The sequence below is a fragment of the Pelodiscus sinensis genome, chromosome 2 (genome assembly GCF_052426305.1).
Source record: "Pelodiscus sinensis isolate ZL-2025 chromosome 2, ASM5242630v1, whole genome shotgun sequence".
Taxonomy (NCBI): domain Eukaryota; kingdom Metazoa; phylum Chordata; order Testudines; family Trionychidae; genus Pelodiscus; species Pelodiscus sinensis.
Genome location: NC_143053.1, coordinates 219319683 through 219335310, shown reverse-complemented (window position 1 = coordinate 219335310; position 15628 = coordinate 219319683). Strand labels below are relative to the sequence as shown.

The following is a 15628-nucleotide window of genomic DNA, read 5'->3' as shown; positions in this document are numbered from 1 at the left end:
TCTGTGGGACACAGGGGATTAATGTAGCTCAGTCATGCTATATGTTACACCTTCTCTACTTAATGGTCCTTCAGGGTTGTAAGTGGTCTTAAACCTAGGACTTTGGTGGAAAAAAAGCTGATGAATTATTTCTAGTTTATGATCTATGTTCATCCTGATATGGGAATATAACATATTAATATGGTTGCCAGATGGTCTCCCAAAAAATACTGAACACACGGGCTAAAAATTTGTCGAACAAAAAAAAAAAAAGCCACCTGCTACTCAAAGCAGAGAGAGGCAGACCCCGGGACAACACAGTGGCGGGAGGGAGGGGAGCAACCATGAGTAGGAAGGTGACTCCCCCATAGCCAGGTCTTTGGGTATCCCAGTGGGAAGAAGCAGAAATTCTACCCCAGTCAGTTTTGGCTGAGAACTCAAGGAAGGCGCCTAAACTCAACTACAAAGCACCTACGGCTCCTACTACAGCGCCACAACGTGCTTGACCAGCGCTCAGGAGCAGGGACAGGGCCCCTCCTCCTCCCCAACGCATCACTCCACCTCAGACGCAATCAGCTGAGGGCTCCCAGCGCTGATTGCACCCCGCCTCCCAGCCAGGCTTTTGCACACTACCACAGGCTCCCAGCGCCGATCACAGCTCTGCCTCCCAGCCACTCTCCCTGCCCCCGCCAGGCTTCCATTCAGTGCCCAGCCGGAAAAACAGAAAATACCTGACATTGCACATGTCCGGTATTTTCTGAATTTTTTTACCGGACATAGGGTGGAAAAACCGGACTGTCCGGTAGAATACTGGACACCTGGCAACCCTACATATTAAGAATAGCAGCAGTTGTCAGCTGTAGTCTTGTTTTGAGCTGCATTTTAAACTTATCCGACTAGAAAGACTCTTGGATCATGACTCTGGTAGTATCATGTGGGTTTGAGTACCTTGTCCTCCCTCTCTTAATTATTGTTCTTTTACCAAAACCCAGTATCATGGGGTGCTCTACCTACTTTGGGTGAGAAACTCTTCTGGCAATTCTGAGGATTAGCTCCACCAGACTCAGGGCACATCTAGACTACCCTTGGCTTCAGAAAGAAGATATGCAAATTAGGCACGAATTTGCATGTCTTCTCCTGATCCCTTTTTCGGAAGAGTTGTGTGTTGTTGTTTTTTAAGCAGTCTAGACAGGGTTTTTCGTGCAAAAACCCCCTTTTTTGAAAGAACCCTTTAAATCTCATGTTTTTGAGGAATAAGGGTTCTTTTGAACAAGGGGGGTTTTTGCATGAAAACCCCCGTCTAGACTGCTTTTTTTTAAACCTCTTCTGAAAAAGGGATTGGGAGAAGATATGCAAATTCACATCTAATTTGAATATCTTATTTTGGAAGCTGAGAGTTGTCTAGACATGCCCTCAGTGTCTCCTTTCTTCTGTCCCACCATTGCAGCTCTCTTCTTACTCACAGTCTCAGCTGCTTTGTGCCTCAGCCCTCCAGACATATCACACAGTGATTCCTCTTCTGGAGAAGATTTTCAAGGTCTCTGCCCAACAGCGTCAGGCAGTCCTCATGCTCTGTCACACGTGCAGTGACTTAGGCAGTCTTGCCATTCACTGCCCCAAGAAGTACTACTCTGTGGTGGATGGTAGGGGAACCCAGTCCTGCCCTCTACTCTGGGTTCTATTCCTGGATCCTGTAGGGAGCTGGGTCTGGGTCTTCAACATCCCTAGTGCTATCCTTCTTGGTCTACTTCCTATCTGATTCTTTAAGGTTCTCCTGCATCATCAGCCTTCCTAGTAGGACACCTCTCTAGAGACCGGCTAAGAGACCCTTCTTCATGGATTCCTGTCCTTTTCTCTGAGACTCCTTCTGGAGACATTTTTTCAGTGCTTATAAAGTAAGGCCTGAAAAAGGAAGAAGTGGGGAAAGGAAGAGGAGTGGGGCAAAGCACATGGAAGTGAAGAGTTTAAAATGTATTCTCATACATTGAGGGTGGAAACCTGGCCCAACGGAAGTCAATGGGATTTTTGCCAGTAACCTCCATACAGTCATGGTGTGTCTAGACTGCATTCCTTTTCCGTAAAAGGGATGCAAATTAGACACATCGCAATTGCAAATGAAGCGGGGATTTAAATCCCCCCCCGCTTCATTTGCATAAACATGGCTGCCGCTTTTTTCCGGCTCGGAGCTTTGCCGGAAAAAAGCACCAGTCTAGACGGGGATCTTTCGGAAAATAAAGCCTTTTTTCGAAAGATCCCTTATTCCTTATTTTAAGAGGAATAAGGGATCTTTCGGAAAAGGCTTTATTTTCCGAAAGATCCCCGTCTAGACTGGCGCTTTTTTCCGGCAAAGCTCCGAGCCGGAAAAAAGCGGCAGCCATGTTTATGCAAATGAAGCGGGGGGGATTTAAATCCGCGCTTCATTTGCAATTGCGATGTGTCTAATTTGCATCCCTTTTACAGAAAAGGGATGCAGTCTAGACACGGCCTCAGGGTTTTACTTTCAGTGTTAGCCACTTCACACTCGCCCTTTCCACCATCCCCACCCTCCACCCCCTGAAGCAGTGGGAGCATTCCAATGATATTACTATGAAATAGGTGTTATCCATAGTTGTAGTAAAATGGCTCAAAACACTTCATAATTTGTTATCTCGGTTTCCTAGAGCCATTAAATCAGCACATCATTATTTTATGTGGGGACTTGCAATTTCTAGATGCAGTTTGTAAGCACTGGGGTATTCATCTGGAGTTAGCCAAAGGGGATTTTCCATCACTAAGAAGTAATGAAGAATCAGTAAGTAAATTTTGCTTGTATTTTTCTGCCTCCCACATTCATTGTACACAGGACTTTTCCCTCTTCGGAATGGTAAATGTCTGCATAAGTGCATGCCTACAGATTGTCTTCTGAGTGGGTTTGCGTATTATGTATGTCCCTGCATGCAAAGAGGAAAAAGCTAGTTGCTGAAGGCTTCAGCTACATCTGCACCACACACCACGATTGGTGATGAGTAGGGCACATGTAGCTACATGCCGCAGAGAAAAGCAAGCTGTGTCCATACAGCAGTGTGTGCACATGACAATGAAAGGCTCAGGCAGGATGTGGAGGCAGGAGACATCATCTTGCTGCTGAAGTGTTCACTATGCTAAGGCCTCCTGACTTCTAGAATCCTTCCTCCACAGCCAGAGTCTTTCTGTGTGGTGGGGAAGGGCTCCAGCAGCTGCAGGAAGGCAGTGGAACCTTGCTCTGGTAAAAATAGCAGGGTAGTTGAGGAGACACAGCTTAGGTGAGTGGAAAGTCATGAGAGCTACATAGTAGGGCACATACCCACATCCTTTAAGTGGATCCTTTTACTCTCGTAGGCCATGCCTCACCACCTACATTGTTGTTTGTACCCGTGCTAGGAATGCTATCTGTACATATGTCCTATACACTGTGGAAGGAAGTGTGCAGGGTAGGCATACACTTAGCATTAGGTTGTGCCTGGCTGTTGTGCGGGGGTACCAAAAAACCTTAAAAGGAGGCATAAAGATCCTCTCATATTGTCATGAAGCACTCATTCCTTTCTTCCTGCATTCTGGGGCACCGGAACGAGGCACCTCCAAGTGTGACCGAGTGTGATGGTCCTTGTGATGGTTTAGCTTCAGAGACCAATCATGTCACAGATGATAGGGTGGAAGAAGCTGAAAATAGCCCTGTTCTCTGTCCAGTCTGTTTTTGGCAGGTGCTACTTGAAACCATATTCTCTGAGATTGAATGACAGAGATTCAAAATGCTGCTTCCCTGCCAGATGCTAGTGCTGCTCCCTGGCCAGATGGCAGAGTGCTGACAAATAAGATAGCCTGCCACACCCTCAAGCTGAATGCACAGAGCATCCTAGCTGTAGCTTTTGGCCAGTGAACACAAGACCTGATTTGAACTCAGAGATCTAGTTGCAGATGCCTCTTGTTGAAAGCATCCGTGATAAGCCATGTACAATATGGCAGGAGGTGCCACCATACGTTTTTATGTCCTTTTGAAATAATATACTTACCTTTTAAAAGAATGCTGCCAACAGCTTTGAAATGCTTTTACAGGGAGAGCTTCAGTGTTGATAATGGTGCTTTATCTTTAATGGTTATAAAACTCTGTCCTAAAGTCAGTCATTGCTGCACTTTGACTTCAAATTATGTTAATACCTATGATAAATGCCTAGCTTCCACAAGCCTCCTTTGAAAAGTGCATAACCTATTTTAAGAAAAAATAAAGTTTCCTGGAATTGTTTTTCAGGCTTATGAAATTCTAGTCTGAACCAATGGCCAATTTTGATTTCCCTTTGTAAAATTTTAAACAATTGGAAACTGTGGAGATATTTAAAAAGGTGTGTTATCTTGCAGCTGGTGTTGGATTAAACTTTGGAATTGGAGAACTCAAGAATTTATAAGTAGAACTAGATACTTACTGGAGGGCAAGAACTGTAAACCCAATGACCATGCAATGACTAGCATTTTAAAAAGGCTAATCTTTAGCTAGCTGTTGACAGATAATAGGTTGGTTATTAGGGTGACCTTTAAGTGTTCTCCTCTATATAGAAAGGGCCACTCTGCTCCTAGGAGTAGCGGTCAGGAACCCTCTCCTGTTCTCTGACTGTTGTTAAAATCTTAGCACACGGGAAATGTATACAATACGTCTTTGGGCCAGTACTGCTGTGTTTTAATGGTTGTACCTCTCCTGATTGAAGGGAAAGCTTTTTGGAACTACTTACTGGAGCATCCTGGAAATGAGACCTGTTGAAAACAGATGACTAGGAGACCTTAGCTTCCTAGTATTTCTGAGGAGCTTTAAAAAAAGCAGAGAACCACTGTAAATGCTCTCTTTCTGTTGAAGCTGTGGAGGAAATTTAAGTTGATTACTAAGGATTAGCCTCTTGAGTACAGTTTGGCTGTCCAATTTTTATTTTTTATGCCTCCTTTTTTCCTTTGTGAATATTAATTAATGTTCTTCTCATGTTCCTTTTTATGTTTGTTTTTACTCCAAGGACTGGGGATAGATTTTTTTTCCAATTTACTTTCATTGCTAGTGCTATGCCTTATTTGTTTTCATAGAATCATAGAATACTAGGACTGGAAGGGACCTCGAGAGGTCATCGAGTCCAGTCCCCTGCCCTCATGACAGGACCAAATACTGTCTAGACCATCCCTGATACACATTTATCTAACCTACTCTTAAATATCTCCAGAGATGGAGAGTCTATAACCTCCCTGGGCAATTTATTCCAGTGTTTCACTACCCTGACAGTTAGGAACTTTTTCCTAATGTCCAACCTAAACCTCCCTTGCTGCAGTTTAAGCCCATTGCTTCTTGTTCTATCCTCAGAGGCCAAGATGAACAAGTTTTCTCCCTCCTCCTTATGACACCCTTTTAGATACCTGAAAACAGCTATCATGTCCCCCCTCAGTCTTCTCTTTTCTAAACTAAACAAACCCAATTTTTTCAGCCTTCCTTCATAGGTCATGTTCTCTAGACCCTTAATCATTCTTGTTGCTCTTCTCTGGACCCTCTCCAATTTCTCCAGCAGCCATTGCCACGGTATCTGTTGGTTGCAGGAGTCGAGTTTTTGACCAGAACATCTGTTGAAAAGGGATCTCGGTGGTCATTGATCAGGCCATTAAAAGTCCAGGCAGCATGCCCCTTGCTCCAGCCCTGAGTTCCCCCTCAACCCAGAGCCCCCTCCTCCACTCCCAACCCCTCATCCCCAGCTCCATCCTAGTGCCTGCACTCCCAGCTGGAGCCCTCATCTCCTCCTGCATCTCAACCCCCTGCCCTACCTCAGAGTCTCTCCCGCACTCTGAACCCCTCATTTCTGGCCCTACTCAAGAGCCCTCACCCCCTCCTGACCTCCAATTCACATCCCCCTCCCACACTGAATCTCTCTGCCCTACCCCCTCCCTGAAGCCCCCTTCTGCACCCTAAACCTTTCATATGCCACACCACCACAGAGCCTGCACCACCAGGTGGAGCCTTCACCCCTTCCTGCAACCGTCTGCTCCAGTGAAAAGGAGTGAGGGTGGAGGAGAGGGAACAATCAAGGGAGGGGGAATGTAATGAGTAGGGGGTGGGGCCTTGGGGAAAGGGCAGGGCGAGGGTATTCAGTTTTGTTTGATTAGCAGGTTGGCACTCCTACCTCAGATCTGTGACTGCCAGAAAACAGAGACCTGAAGAAGAGCTCTGTGTAAGCTTGAACACTTGTCTCACAGAGGGTCCTGGGCTGGGACCCAATAAAGTGGAAGGGCCTAGATCAATGTTCCCTCTAATTTTTTCCATCTGTGTGTGGAATAAATTTTGTTATATACAGATGTGCACCACTAGGTGAAAAAACATGCGGCCAGCTGTCTGTGTGCTGTCTGCTAATCAGCTGGGTGGCATTTAAATCTCTCCTGGGTGGCCACCCAACCACTGAGCTTACAAGGAACAGTGGATCAAGTCCCTCTACCATACCTCGTTAGGGACTGTGGCATTTCCGTCGTGGAAGCAAGGGGCTGGAAGTCAGGCAACCCAACCACTAGGTTGCCTGGTTCTCTGAGCACCATGACACACCTCTCTTCTATTTGATGGAAGGATTTAAAAATTGGATTCTTGCAAGTTTCACCAAAGCCCCTTCTCCAGGCTTGATACAGTCCTAGAACTCTCACATATACATATAATATACAAGTACTCTTCACAGAACTTTCTGTAGTTGTATTTTATCTGAATCTCACTGAACTATAGAACTGAGTTATGTCATAGGTGCTGAAAGAGCTTTAAAAGTTCTGCACACTTTCAGTTTCTTTTAAAATATTTTGTTCAGACATGTTTTTCTTCCATCTAACAATCAATACAATTTGCAGAAGAACTCAGGTTTCCAGTTTTAATTTAGTTTACATTACAGAGATAGTTTATTCTGACTTTAGGTACACTTCTCTGTGGGACACAGGGGATTAATGTAGCTCAGTCATGCTATATGTTACACCCTCTCTACTTAATGGACTTTCAGGGTTGTAAGTGGCACTCCTACCTCAGATCTGTGACTGCCAGAAAACAGAGACCTGAAGAAGAGCTCTGTGTAAGCTTGAACACTTGTCTCTCTCACCAACAGAAGTTGATCAAATAAAAGATGATATCTCATCCACCTGGCCTCTCTAAAAAACAGAATACAGTATGAAGCTAAGAGGTTGGCAAAGCTAAGAGATGGCTGTAGCAAGTGGGCATGCCAGGAGCCCAGCTAGCTGTTGTTCAGAATGCTGTGAGCCCTACCTGACTAAAGATAATAGCAGATTATGCATAAAGGCTGATGTTTGAGCATATCCTCGCTCTTTTACAGGCGGCTGACCTATCTGATTGGCTCCTGACATTGTATCGTTCTATGGCTTTTGCAAAGAATTATGGCAGCCTTTAGTTACCAGTAATAATTGACTGCCACCGCCACTCCTGCTGCATTGTCCATAGAGGTCCCCATGGCATGTCAGCACAGCGGACTTGAATCTGGCTGAAGCAGCAAAGGAGAATAACAAAGGCTACTAGCAGAGAGCTTGTACTGAACTATATTGATTACAACATGGGAAGTGGTAACTTTCATGTGGAGAAGGCAAAAAATAAGTTTCATTTTTTTCTTCATAATAGCATTAGACAAAACTCTTCTAGCAAAAATTTTAAGAAAAAGAGGGAGGGTGTAATGGACACTGTTACAGAAATTACATTTTCTCATTGTGAAGAATTTTCAACTTAATTTTCAAATAAGATTTACTGGCTCCAGACTGATCTGACTAAAATCATAATGTTCTGCAGGAGGTGAGAAATGCTGCTAAATTCCATTCTGATTTACCAGGTGGTGTTCTTAATACATTGGGAGAGCGCTGACGTAGACCCTTCTCCAACCTGGTTGATAAAGATCAGTGGGGAAGTTTGATTTATTGATGAGGGTTATTAATTTTTCCCTTTGAACATTTCCCTTTGAGGGTGGTATCGTTGCTGCCTTTAAATATAGAGCAGATGTACTTTTGATTAAGAAAAATGATCTCTTGCCACTGCATACTGAACTGTAATTGCCAAAGATGTTAATTTTTCCTTTTAGAAAAAGGTTAATGATCAAACGGCATTGGAACTTCAGGAATTTCCTCAGCAGGTATTTGGTCCCTGTGGCTTTCAGATTCAGAGGTTCCATTTTTCTCTCTTTCTTTTCTTTCTTTCATTTCTTCTTTTCTGTCTGTCAGACTAGCTGAGACTGTGACAAGCTCCAAGACCTGGGTTTAAGAGTCCTTAAGGCAAGATGTGTGGTTCACAAACATTATTTTTTTAATACACTGGAGACACACAAACAGCATATTTTCAGACACATATATAGACCAGAGGAAGAAGTGAGCCTGTAGTAAAGTTACACTCTGTATGTCAACATGTAAGCCAGAATGTTCGATAGTGGTAAAATGATATGGTCACGGAGTGAAGAGATTTGGATTTTATTCTTGGTTCTGACAGAATCTGTGTTTTCATGGGTAAATTGCAAAATTAACAGATTTGATTTAATTAAATAGACTAGAGTATCCAAGGATGTTCTTTCCAGACAACATGTTTAAATCTGTTTAATTCTGTCTTTTCCAGCATTGTAGATAGAAAAATTATTTCTTTTACAGATTTATTATGGGATAATTTAAGAAAAAAGCTATGAAAAAGCTGGGAGTATTATCATGGGACATTTATTTAATTTTCATTAAGGAGATCAAAAATTCTTTTTGAGCCACGTGATTCATGCCAGCTCAGAGTTTATATATGAAAAGCATTCTTCCTGGTTACACAGATTTCATTTTGTAGCACATGTGAGCCTTGGGCACCAGTGCAGATACACACGTTGTATGAGGATAAGCACGTCTTGACTAATTACCCAAAGTTCCTTCCAGAAGTAGTTAGAATACATTTGACTCCATCAATCATTTTTGCAGTATTATTCTCACACCCACGTACATGTTCCTGTAATACTTTTTTACAAAAGTTATATGGTAAAAATGTTTTAAATGTGCATACGGTCTTTAGAAAATCCATCTAGTTGATCATTTCTTTTGACATTAATTCCTAACTGTAATTTATATTACCTCTATTACGGTAGTACCCAGAGGCCCAAACCAAGATGATGTTGGGGACCCCACTGTACTAAGCACTACAGCAGACAAAGGAAAAGATTATTCCTGCCCCTAATTACTGCACCTAATTAAGAAAAGATACAGTAGTGAGTGGCTGTAATAACTCATTGAAAGATGTAGGGCAGAGAGAATGAGGTAAGCAATAAGAAGAGTATATTTTTATATATGACAGATGTACACAGCTAGATGTTTGTGAGTCAGATAAATTTTATTCTTACAATACACTGTGTAGGTGTGTCTACACTGGGCCACTTATTCCGGAAAAGCAGCCGCTTTTCCGGAATAAGCTGCGAGCTGTGTACGCTGGCCGCTCGAATTTCCGGAAAAGCATCGACGCTGTACTGTACAAAATCAGCCACTATTCTGGAAACCGTACGCTGCTCCCGCTCGGGCATAAGTCCTTTTTCCGGAAAAGCTTTTCCGGAAAAGGGCCAGTGTAGACAGCTTTTCTGGAAAAGCAGAAGAAACGTAAAAAAGCGGTTTGGACGGCGGGAGACCCCGTAGAAGCCGCGGACTTCCGCGTTACCTGAGCGCTTAAAGAGCCCGCACGCTACTGGCCGCACGTGGCAGGAGCCCCCTGGAGACCACCCTTCCCAGCTCTGCCACGTGGCAACTGTGCTGCCCAGCCACCTCAGCGCAGGCATGGCAGCTCCAGGTGGTCGTCAGCCACCGTCACCGGGGCAGGGGAGGAAGCCCCCAGGGGCCGGAAACGCAGGGCCCCATCCTGGACCCCCAGGGAGATGGAGACCCTCCTGGACTTGTGGGAGGAGGAGGAGGGTCTCCATGACCTGCAGTCCCGCCGCCGGAACGCAGACTTGTACACCCGTCTGGCACAGAACCTGGCCCAGCAAGGCCACCCCAGCCGCAACTGCGAGCAGGTGCGCTCCAAGGTGAAGGAGCTGCGGCTGGGGTACGTGTGGGCCATGAAGGGGAGGGGAGCAGGACCCGATGCCTGCCCCTATTTTGAGAGGATGCAGTCTTTTCTGGGCGAGCCAGCCCCGCAAGCCCCAGCTGTCCCTGTGGACACCTGCCAGCACCCCCCCAATCAACCGTCCCACCGAGCTGGAGGAGGGAGACGACAGTGGCGGCGCGTCGGGAGAGGAGGCCAACGTTGCCACCCAGCAGGCCCCCTCCAGCAGCTCCTCTGTGGCCAGGGAGGAACCCATTGGTGAGTCTTTGCAGGTTACACTCCCAAAGGGCGGGAGGCGGAGGGCGGGGGGGAGGGAGAGCCAGGTGCCCGGAGAGGGGAAGGGGGAGAGCATGTCACTCAGGCCACGTGAGCTGCACGCTGCGTAGCATGAGGCAGTTAGCAGCACGTGCAACCACGTGCAGCCTGGTGACCGAGCGGCAGGTGGCCGTGGCAGGCAGCTGCAGGGCACGCCTGGGACCATGCTCCTCGCACACATTCGGCGGGACCAGGGGGAAGGGTGTATGCCGGCTGGACTCAGCCCAGAGCCCGCAGCTCCACCAAGGGGTGCAGCCCAGGGAACGGCACACTGTCCCATGCCTGGCTGTGAGGCACAGCCAGCTGCTCCTGGGATAAGCACAGCATCACAGTCCTGTGACCGTGGACCCCCACCGAGCCCCTCACCTGCTCCCAGTGCCTTGGCAGGTTCCCCGAGGGAAGTCCCCACTGTGGCCACACCTGTCCCTGGGCTACCAGGCTTGCGGGAGGGATAGTGGGAGGAAGAAGGGCCCCTGAGTTTTGCTGCAAGGATGGGACATCCCCCCACCCAGTCACCCTTCTGGTTCTGTCCAGGAGATATCCCACGCGAGGGGATCTGAGAGCCCAGACCGCCACTGACAGGTGTGCTCCCAGGCACTGCCGTGGGGATGCATCTCGCTCCCTGTCAAACACCACTGATTAGCCCTAAGCTTTTCACAGTGTCCACCGGCAGGGAGTTCCACAGGTGAACGCAGCACAAGCAACCTCCCACCCTGCATGGGGCCAGGATACAGACCGGTGCTTACAATACTGGAGGGAGGACCCTACTCCCAGGGGCGGTCCTCCTTGCCAACATACAACACGGGAGCAGGAGGGGAACCGAGTGGGCCCAAGCCACAACTGTGCGGTCACCTGGGCTCCAGGGTGGAGGGCATGGAGGTGTGGGGACAGTGGACGGCCTGCCTGACTGACCCGTCCTTTCTTCTCTTCCCTGCAGCAGGACCCAGCACCAGACCCGCGACTCCAGCAGCAGCGGCACCCCCAGCTGCCCAAGCCCGGAGGCCCAGGCTCCGACACCGGGACCAGCTGCTTCGGCATCATGTCACCGCAGTGGAGGGGATCCAGACCTCCATTGCGGAGTGTGTGCAGGGGGACCAGGAGTGGCGGCAGGAGGGATGGGCTGCGTTCCTGGAGGAATGCCGCGAGATGCGCGCCACAATGGGCACCCTGACGGTACGTTTAATACATGCCATCCACTACGGCATGGCCGGACCGCATGCCCCTGCCATCCCTCCCGGAGCACAGCCCATGCCCCCTCCTATCCCTGCTCCTCTCCCAGCTCCTGCTCCTCTCCCTGCTCCTGACCCTGACCGTGCTCCTGCTCCTGACCCTGACCGTGCTCCTGCTCCTGACCCTGACCCTGACCGTGCTCCTGCTCCTGACCCTGACCTTGCTCCTACTCGTGCTCCTACTCGTGGGCACCTCAGTGTGCAGGCTGCCCCGACGCGGTCTGCCCAGCGTGGGCAGATCCGCCCACAGAGGGGCGCTCGCAGGGGCCACCCGTCCCAGTAACTGCCCCCCTTCCTTCTCCCAGTTAAAGGTCCCCTCCCTCCTTCTCCCAGTTAAAGCTCCCCCCCCCTCCTTTGTAAATAAAAAGTTCTGTTTTCATTTGAATCTTGTGTGGTTATTGTGTTCCTCTAGTAACTGTACAGAAATTATGTGAGATGCCAATTAGACACTTCAATGTAACAGGGTTACAAACTGTGGACAACAAATTCATGACTCTATCACCGGGGGGGGGCCCTTTTTCAGTGGTCATTGGTTTGCGGCACAAAAAGAAATACTGAGACTTTTCAGTAAAGATGTAAACCACAAACTATATTTACATAGCAACAAACAAGCAGAAATGGTTAAAAGATGCAGTACAGTACAGATTCTAAAACAAAGTCTAGGCACAGGGAGGACAATTGTGGTGTTGCTGGCCACCTCAATCCTTTGGTCCTTCCGGGCCTCAGGAAAGGAAGAGCCAGGAGATCCCTCGACGGATGATGACAGCGAAGCTGGCCATGTCAATCCTTTGGTCCTTCCGGGCCTCAGGAGAGGAAGAGCCAGGAGATCCATCGAAGATGGCACTGATGTGAGCCTTCCGCACAAGTCCCAAATCCTGTTGGCCGTTCTTCAGGACGGCGATGGTGGCCTAAACCCTAGCCTAACTTAAAAGAAAAACCCTAACTATGCCCAACGCACCCGACGAACAGACTCGATGATGGCCGATGTGCTGTGACCCGACGCTTTACTATACTATTGGGGGGGGGAAGGGTAGGAGCTGGGACGGAGTACTCTGGGGTGACCCAAGCGACCCTGCTACGGGGCTTGGGCAAACATGTCCACCAGGGCCTCTCTAATGCGCACCGCCTCCTGGCGCGCCTGGCGGATGGCAGCTGTGGCGGGCTGGTCCAAGGTCTGTGCCTCAGCTGCCACCCATGCAGGGAAGAAGGCCTCCCCACTGCGCTCCACAATATTGTGGAGCACGCGGCCAGCACCTCCGTTGCATTCTGCTCACCCATGTCGAGACGGGTGAGCAAACAACGGAAGCGGGCTTTTAAGTGTCCAAACGCCAGCTCCACTGGGTTTCGGGCCTGGTTGAGGCGGTCGCTGAGCCGGGCCCGGTTCTGATCCGGCTGCCCTGTGTAGGGCCGCATGAGCCAGGGCATCAGGGGTAGGCCACGTCCCCGACGATGCAGATGGGCATCAGCACATCCCCGACAGTCAAGTCCTGCCGGGGGAAGTAGGTGTCCGCCTCCAACCTCTGAAACAGTCCTGAGTTCCGGAGGATGCGGGCGTCGTGTGCCCGGCCAGACCAGCCGCCGTAGATGTCCAGGAAGCGGTCCCGGTGATCCACGAGGGCCTGCAGGACGATGGAGCAGTACCCCTTTCTGTTCATAAAGTGGGCTGCTCGATGCTCCGGGGCCCGGATGGCGATGTGGGTGGTGTCCAGGTCTCCCCCGCAGTTGGGGAACCCGAGGGCAGCGAAGCCGGCCATGGTCTCATCGACGTCGCGCAGGCGGATAATTCTCGGGAGCAGGACGTCATTGATGGCGTGGACAACCTGCAGAAGGGTGCAGAGAAACACAAGGGAACACATTACATACAGCCAGGGGTGAGTGTGCACTCCCTTGGGTTCCCCCCCTTGATTCCCTCTGTCCACACACACACACACACACACACACACAGACACACACACCCTAGGGCCCCCCTCGCCCCACGCCCCCCTCCCCACCAGCGGGCCTGTGCAAGGGAGGGACGGGCAAAACCCCTGGGCGACCCAGCCTGGAGTCTTGGGTGTCCCTGGGCCTGGAGTGGAGCACCCTCCCCGCATCCCACTCCCCCTGGGACTTACCTGGATGACGATCACTCCAACGGTGGATCTTCCCACCCCGAACTGGTGTGCCACCGAGCGGTAGCTGTCCGGTGTGGCCAGCTTCCACAGCACAATGGCAACCCTCTTGTTGACGGGGATGGGTGCCCGCAGCCGGGTGGCGGTTCTCTGCAGCGTGGGGGTGAGCCAGGTGCACAGCGTCATGAAGGTCCGCTTCCTCATCCGAAAATTCCAGATCCACTGGTGGTCGTCCCATTGTCCGAGGACCACACGGTCCCACCAGTCGGTGCTCGTCTCCAAAGTCCAGATGGGCCGGTCTATGGTCGGGTGCTGATGCCACGCGGTTGCCAGGACCTCCCTGGTGAGGGAGTCCAAGGCAATCTCTGCCTCCTGGTATATGAATGCCAGGGCACCAGCCTGCAGCACGAGCTCCAGGCACCTGTACAGGTCCAACAGGGGCCCGAGCAGATACATGGCCACCCACGGCTCCATGGCAGATAGAGCAGGGCAGAAAAAAGAAGATGCTGGGAAAAGCGGTTGGGGGCCAAAGGGTGGTGATCCCAAAACTCACAGAGCAACCACCGACCCTGTGAAGGGTGCCAGTCCCTGGCAGAGGTCACAAGGCACGGGAGCACGAGACCAACGGCTGCCCGGCGAGACCCCTTTAACCACACGTCTGGACGGAGCTCCGGCCCCGCCCCCAGAAAGGTCTGGTGGCCTTTGCCCTTTTCAAAATGGTTCCGGGCTTTTGCCTTTCCGGAAAAGCGCGCCGCCAATGTAGACGCGCTTTTCTGGAAAAGCGCATCGTTATCACGGAAACTCCGCGGCCAATGTAGATGCTCCTTTTCCGGAAAAGCTGAAAACGGAATAGTATTCCGTTTTAAGCATTTCCGGAAATTCATGCCAGTGTAGACGTAGCTGTGTGTGTGTGTGTGTGTGTGTGTGTGTGTGTGTGTGTGTGGAGAGAGAGAGAGAGAGAGAAGTGAGTGCATAGTGAAGTTGCACTCCATGTATCAACATATAACCCAGAATGTTCCATAGTGGTAAAAAAAAATGTGGTCATGGAGTGAAGAGATTTATTTTTGGGTTTTATTTTTGATTCTGCTAAAATTTGTGTGATCATGGATAAACTGCAAAATTAACTGATTTAATTTAATTAAATTAAGCAAATTATCCCTTAACTATCAGATTTAAGTAAAATAATAGCAGCAGTTCCTCCTGACCATATATTTAGATCTAGTCAGATGACAGTTTCCTGTAGACATCTTGGTAAATGTGAATCCTGGGGAGGTATTTGTTGGGGACAGATAAGTGGCTTTACAGATTAATATGAAAGGGGAGCTCAGAGGAAAACATAGAGATTGTAGTGAGAGGCTTGGACAAGGAGTGGAGGCTGCCTCCGTCAGTGGAGTGGCAAGAGAGAGATGACACAATACAATATAAGAGGAGATAAATAGTCAGGAAATAAAATGTTGATACAATTTAAAATATATTATAAATTGTTATAAGTATATGTAAGCATATTATAAGTATATTATTTATTATTCATGACTTGGATGTATGAATAGAGTGTATACTAATAACATTTGCAGATGTCACAAAGTTTGGGGGTTGCCAACACTTCGGAGGCTAGAGCTAAAATTCAAAGGAATCTTGATATAACGGAGGCCTGGCCTATACACAACATAATGATGAATCTAAGGTGCTACTTAGGGAGGAAAAACCAAATGCATAAATACAAAATGGAGGATAACTGACTTGGCAGCAGCACTGCTAAAAGGGATCTGCGAGTTGTGGTGGATTATAGCCTTAGCATGAACCAGCAGTGTGATGCTGTTGCAAAAACAAACAAACATAATTTTAGACTGTTGTTAACATCGGCACAGCACGCGAGTCACAGAAGGTGATAGTATTGGTCTACTAAGCACTGGTTAGGCCTCAGTTGGTGTACTGTGTCCAGT

At 48.8% G+C, this 15628-nt stretch overlaps 1 protein-coding gene across 5 annotated transcripts in view; it reads left to right on the top strand.

Annotated features, from left to right (window-relative positions):
* The window catches only part of ADAM22 (ADAM metallopeptidase domain 22), a 201788-nt gene that overhangs the window by 102847 nt on the left and 83313 nt on the right, over window positions 1–15628 (top strand). The gene's annotated exons all lie outside the window — the stretch shown is intronic.